Raw genomic sequence first — 6,137 nt, 5'->3', positions numbered from 1 at the left:
GTGCATTGTCGCTTCTGGGTCTGTTTGGTGGGCTGTCTTTAATAGCTGCTACGTGTGCTAATTCTTACTCCTTCAGAGCCACCTTTGGCACTGCCGCTGTTTCAAAATAGTTCCCAGGGAAAGAAGCCAAGGGTAACCTTGCAATGAAGGGAACATCCCCAGCCCAACCCACGTGAATCAAGCCGTGTCCTTTTTCATAGCTAGTCGAGCATATTCAGTGTATAAACATGAACAAGTTAATGGAAACACGGAGAAAAACACACCTTTTGCCGGACTTCTCCTGTTACATAGGCCCTTCAGTCAAACCTGCATAGCTTTAACATATCCTGTGGCAGACTCCTCCCGGTACACTGGCCCCTCATGGGAAGCTGCTTAGCTTGAACAGAAAGCTTTATGGTCCAGTAAGCCATTATACAAAAGTCTTGCTTCAAGAGAAGGAAAGGATTTCCAGTTCTTATGTAGCTTCACCGAGAGTGACTTTCAATGCTATGAAATGGGACGGGGTAGCAGACCAATCGGCTTACAAATAGGGATGACAGAATCTGTCAATGTCAGCTTCTAATTTTTCCAATTCTATGCTCAGTTCTTCACATTCCACCTCCGTTTGTGATAATAATAATAATAATAATAGTAATAATAATAATATTTATACCCCACCAACCTCATGAAAATTCATTAGCCTTTTAGTGCAATTTTATCTGCATATACACATTTTGTATGCAGTTTTGTCTCAGATACACTTTTTTTTTTTTGCAAAGCAATTTCCCCTAACATAATACATTTTTGCATGCTATTTTCAATAATATATGCATTTATATGCACACTTTACCCTAGTATATGTGGCTTTTTAGTGTGAATTTTAAAGGATGAATGTATTCTGGTTTGTGCATTGTTTGAGAAAGTGAGAATTAGGTAGGTTTGCCTTTAAATGTGAACTGAATCAAATTTCTCCTCTATCCCTTTGTGTGCCATGTGCACCACACTGAAGTCCAAAGTGACATTTTTCACATTCACCTCCGTAAACAAGGTGCCAGACTGGCTCCACATTGGGAGTACCTCACTGGAGGTATGAAAATTCCACATGAGAAACTCCTTTGGGTTGTATCCAATGTAGGACTAAGTTAAAGTCACCTAGTGGTACTTGTTCCACAGGTGAAATGTTTTGCATCCGTGCGCCATGGCTGCAGAAGAGAGGCTCTTAGTTAATTTGTCGCACAACAGATTGCACAATGAGGTTCCACTAGCACAACCTTTGGGTTGGGTTCCTCTCTAGTGCAACATAAACCACTTCAAGGTATTATTATTATTATTATTATTATTATTATTATTATTATTATTTACAACCAAGAGGTATATAAATTTTATGACATAAATAAGTAAATAAACATTAAAACTCACCCACCCACTTGAGTTACCAGACAGGGAACACTGGACACAGTCCCAAATGCAGTGAACACTTTTAATGGTGTTTCCTGCTTGGCAGGGGGTTGGACTCGATGGCCCTTGTGGTCTCTTCCAACTCTATGATTCTATGAAGATTTTGAAATGTCTTGAGATTCTGGTGGGGTGGGTGGGGAGCAGAACACAGAACATACAAGGGGACATTCCCTCCCACATATCACAATGTGAAGTCTGTGGGATGCTCCTAGCTCAACAAAATACTAGGCGTAGGTTCATGTGAGGGTGTTTCCATGTGGGTGTTTTTGGTGGGTCAGGTGCATACACATTTTGTCGTGTTCCGAAAGTTGCCAGCATCCCAAAGCCAGTCCAGTGCATCAGGTTATTCTGTTTCTGTGCAAAATATCCTCTCTTTCTCTCTCTCCCTCTCACCTGTTGCCAGTGACCTGTTTGCAGGGAAGTCTCTGTCTCGAAGTACCATTAGCCGGACAGCAAGAAGGCAAAATGTGATTAGAATGTCAAGGATGGGGAGGGACCAGGGAGATGTCTATCCCTCAGAAAATATGTTGCACTCTCATTTTAGTGCCTTTGCAAATGTGTCTGCCTAGTGAGGAATGGGATACGCCGCTGTGAGTTCTCTATACTTGCCACGGAGCTCCTGTCAATGGAGGTGGGAGTCCTTCTACATGGCAGCTTGTTGTGGAAGCATGCGTGCAAGGTTTGCGCACCATCCACGTGACTTCACCCTCATAAAAATGCTGCCCTACATTATCTTCCAATTTAATCCAAAATTAATGTTTCTATGGAAAGTCTGTTAAGTAATCCTTTCCCTCCAAACAGATTAAATGGGGGGGGGGGGAATGATGCATTTTGAGACTGTTATGTGAATGTCATAAAAAAATAGTGCATGCATTAGCAGTACCACCTCCACAATAAATTTCTGCGTGAAAGTGCCTTGGATACACTGGAACAGCCTGCATGAAAGCCTTAAGATCTGTAGGTGAACATGCCTGAGTTTTTCAATGTCTTTTGCCTACACAGAAATAAACCAGTTGTTACCTTTGCATGTTCATTCTGCTCTGGATTTTACAATCATACAACATTTCCTGTCTTTTAGAAGCAAAGCCGGTCATCATGTGTTGGGAAAGTGTCAATTCCTGTGAAAATCTTTCTTACATTATATCACTTTAGCGCTTAGTTGTGGTGCCTGATCTAAATTCCTCCAGAGAGGGGATTTCCAGGCCTAACTAGCCCCAGCAAAACTGCCTGAGGAGGTCTTTCCTGGGTTTAAAACTGCCAGCTACTTTACTCTTTAATTTTAAGATACTAGTAGAGTTTTTGTTTTTTAAGCCACTTGTGATAAGGACCGCTTTCTTTATTGTAAAGTGAAGCTACAAGGAACTTTGCCCTGTGGGATTTTGGGCGATTCCAGACTGGCTGCTTATTGAGCACTCATGTTGATAATGTTCGCACCAAACTTGCATGGATCTGATACATCATCTGTTTACTGAGCACTCATCCTGATAATCTTGGGTAGAGGTTTCATTGCATTGCCACTTAGTAGTTATTATCCTGCACTTTCCAACACAATTTTCTATCTCTTTTCTTATTGGACTTTTTGCAGTTAGAAGGAAAAAAAACACAGGATAATTGCACAAAAAGGTGCCGAATGGCAGTCAAATTTTGTGCCAATAAACAGCCCATCTGGAAGCACCGTGCCTCTGTTTTCTGTGGCTTCAGTGTCGTAAGCCACACAAATAGCACCACAGAAGGAACAACAGCTGGAGGTGGTCATGTAGCATCAACATACAATTCTTAACATTCCCAGCAGTGCTTCTTTTTAGCATGTTTTTACCAATCTGTTCTGCAAGACTGTGGCATTGACATGTTCTAAAAGACTGATGACCAAACCATGATTGGCTCTCCCCTTTTCTAATAAACAGGTTAAAACCAGCTGCCGGTGTGCACAGTGAGCAGATGGATTAGCTCTGGCTGCAGCCCCGATTTTGTACCAGATTTTGTATTTCTATTGTCCCTGCTTCCCCCCTGCACATCGGTGCTGCTTCCAGAAGCACATTCTAACGATAGAAACTTCCTCCTCAAAATTTTAATATGCAGGGCAATGCGATTACTGGAAGCGGGTTTGTATGATATGTGTGAATGCAGGGCTTGTGTGTGCAGGAAATTGGGAGCCTGGTGACCTTGTTGGATGAGCAGAGAGAGATTTTGTAGGAGATGACAATAAAGACCAATTGGGGGGGAAGGAGAATTCAAACCATACACCAATAACTTATTGGCCAGTCTAGGGTTGCCATTTTTCAAACAGTGAAAGTTGTTGAGCTTTTTGAGCAAAATCGCAAAAAAAAAAAACCACCCAAAACCTTTTTGAGCTATTTTTTATGAAGGAAGGGCAAAAACGGCCCTGCTGACATGGGCTGCCATTTGCCCGGATTTTCCCAGACATTTCTTTGGTTTCTGCCCAGAAACTGCTGCCAACTGCAGTTTTCCAGGCTTATAGCAACCCTACTGGATAGGTGGGGAGGCAGGTCCTTCCGTACTCATTCCTACCCTTCAAGACGGCCTGACATGCTTTGGGAGGTCTCTTCTGATTCACGGGAATGGGAAGGATTTCCAACCCCTGACCCCCAGCAGCTATTTGGCTCATGGATGTGGTCGTTTGGCCTTCCTCACTTTGCCTCCCATCATCTCTTTAAGCTTAAAGAATGCGCTGTGAGTTTGATGCAGCTCTCTGCCAAGCTGTTCTGCGCCTTGACACACCATGGGCCTAGAGACAAGGAGAGATGGGAAGAGAAGGGAAGCCGGGTTTGAATGTGGAAACCGAAGCACTAGAATTCGCATGCTGATCCCAAGTGTGGGTCATTTTCTGAGCAGTTCTAATGTGTAGTATGGCTCCACTTCAGCTCTTGGGAAAAACTACTTAGAGTTTGCATTTATCATTTTTGAAGTGAAGGTCGTATGCAGCTATCCTCTTAGATCAGTGCAAATTCTTAAAAAAAACCCAAACCTGCTGCATATGCATTGTCTTACAAGTTGTTGCTAATGGCATCTGGGGAACAGGGGGGAAATATGTTGGATGAATAACCAATTAGTGGTACCTCTGGTTACGTACTTAATTCGTTCTGGAGCTCCATTCTTAACCTGAAACTGTTCTTAACCTGAGGTACCACTTTAGCTAATGGGGCCTCCCGCTGCTTCTCATCCTGTTCTCATCCTGAAGCAAAGTTCTTAACCCGAGGTACTATTTCTGGGTTAGTGGAGTCTGTAACCTGAAGCGTCTGTAACCCAAGGTACCACTGTATTGCTTCTGACTTGCTAACCTGTACACCTTGAACCCTGATGCTCCTGTAAAAGCCTCAAATAAAGCTGTGGCCTGTTTAACACAAAAAGCATCTATGATGGTCTTCCTTTCCTGTCCTGCACACTAGCCAGACAGTTTGGCCAGCTACATTGACCAGCTCTGTGCTTCCGAGGCCTAAAACAACCTCAGTGTAAGCAGCGTTTTTGCTTGGACTTGTGCCACATGTACTCTTTCAAACCCTCCAAAGCGTTCCTATTTCTCAGGGACAGCCCCAGATTGACAGAAGCCGACCAAGTTTCTGAGTTGATCCAGGAATGTCCCACTTTTCCTTAGGATGCCCCCAATTTCATCACAGGTATGGAGTTAAGTGACCCCTGAGCCAAGGAGATAAGTAACTGTACAACCTTTAGAAGACAGCTAAAGGCAGCTCCATATAAGGAAGGTGTTTTTTTTAAAAAAAGTTTAATGTTTTATTAAGTTTTTATATTTGTTGGAAGCCACCCAGAGTGACTGGGGCAAGCCAGTCAGATGGGTGGACTATAAACAATAAATTTATTATTATTATTATTATTATTATTATTATTATTATTATTATTATTACTACTATGGAGCAGGATGTCCCTATTTTCATCAGGACGAGATGGTTGGACAGTGTTCTCGAAGCTACCAACGTTTGACCAAACTGCGGGAGGCAGTGGAAGACAGGAGTGCCTGGCGTGCTCTGGTCCAGGGGGTCACGAAGAGTCGGACACGACTAAATGACTAAACAACATTTTCATCATAGAAATATTGTGAACTGGTCTGTCACTCACATAGGCAGACGGCTTCCAACTCCCCCCTTCATCTTGTTAAATAAAGGATGTTAATAGGTGTGGCTGATGGTGCACTTGGGCCCGAAGGAATGTCAGATATGACAACCACACTGTGTGGGATGTGTGAAGCCATCCTAATGGGCTAGCACTGCATTCATTCTGGCCCCCTGTGCTTTGACTGGTCATCTCTGGCTGGCTTAATTCTCAAACCTGATAGCGATGCCTGGCAGAGTTTGCCCCTGGTCCAAAAGTGTGCTTACACTCCCACCCCTCTGTCGGCAAGAATATTTCTGTCCATTAAAAATTTGAGGACTTTCCCGCTTACTCCTTAGAGCAGGGCCCTGGACTTTTCTTCCAAAGTTCTGTCCTGATTAGAAAGGGACAAATGTGACAATTTTGGTTTCTATGTTTCTCATTTCTTCCAATCTTAGGTTCAGTTCTCCACAAGTTTGCAGTATTATTATTTTTTCATTCCATTTTATTTCATGGAATTTCACCATTTTAGCATGAATTTCTCCTAAACATTTTTGCAAAAAATTTTTGCCAAATAAAATGCATTTTTGTAGGTTCTTTTCAGTAGTGCACATTTTAACTCAGTATTAAGCATT

General features: G+C 42.6%; 2 long non-coding RNA genes across 2 annotated transcripts in view; one reads left to right on the top strand and one right to left on the bottom strand.

Moving 5' to 3' along the window:
* The window catches only part of LOC310832231, a 42,992-nt gene extending 38,187 nt beyond the window's left edge, over positions 1-4,805 (top strand). The window contains exon 2 of the long non-coding RNA XR_014558175.1: positions 4,655-4,805. This is a non-coding gene — a long non-coding RNA (uncharacterized lncRNA). The remainder of the gene's footprint in view (positions 1-4,654) is intronic.
* Positions 1,298-6,137, bottom strand: part of LOC310832268 — a 232,992-nt gene continuing 228,152 nt past the window's right edge. The window contains exon 2 of the long non-coding RNA XR_014558225.1: positions 1,298-4,619. This is a non-coding gene — a long non-coding RNA (uncharacterized lncRNA). The remainder of the gene's footprint in view (positions 4,620-6,137) is intronic.

This window comes from Podarcis gaigeae (genome assembly GCF_964106915.1).
Source record: "Podarcis gaigeae genome assembly, chromosome: 15".
NCBI lineage: Eukaryota > Metazoa > Chordata > Lepidosauria > Squamata > Lacertidae > Podarcis > Podarcis gaigeae.
This window is presented reverse-complemented; position numbering and strand designations above follow the sequence as displayed.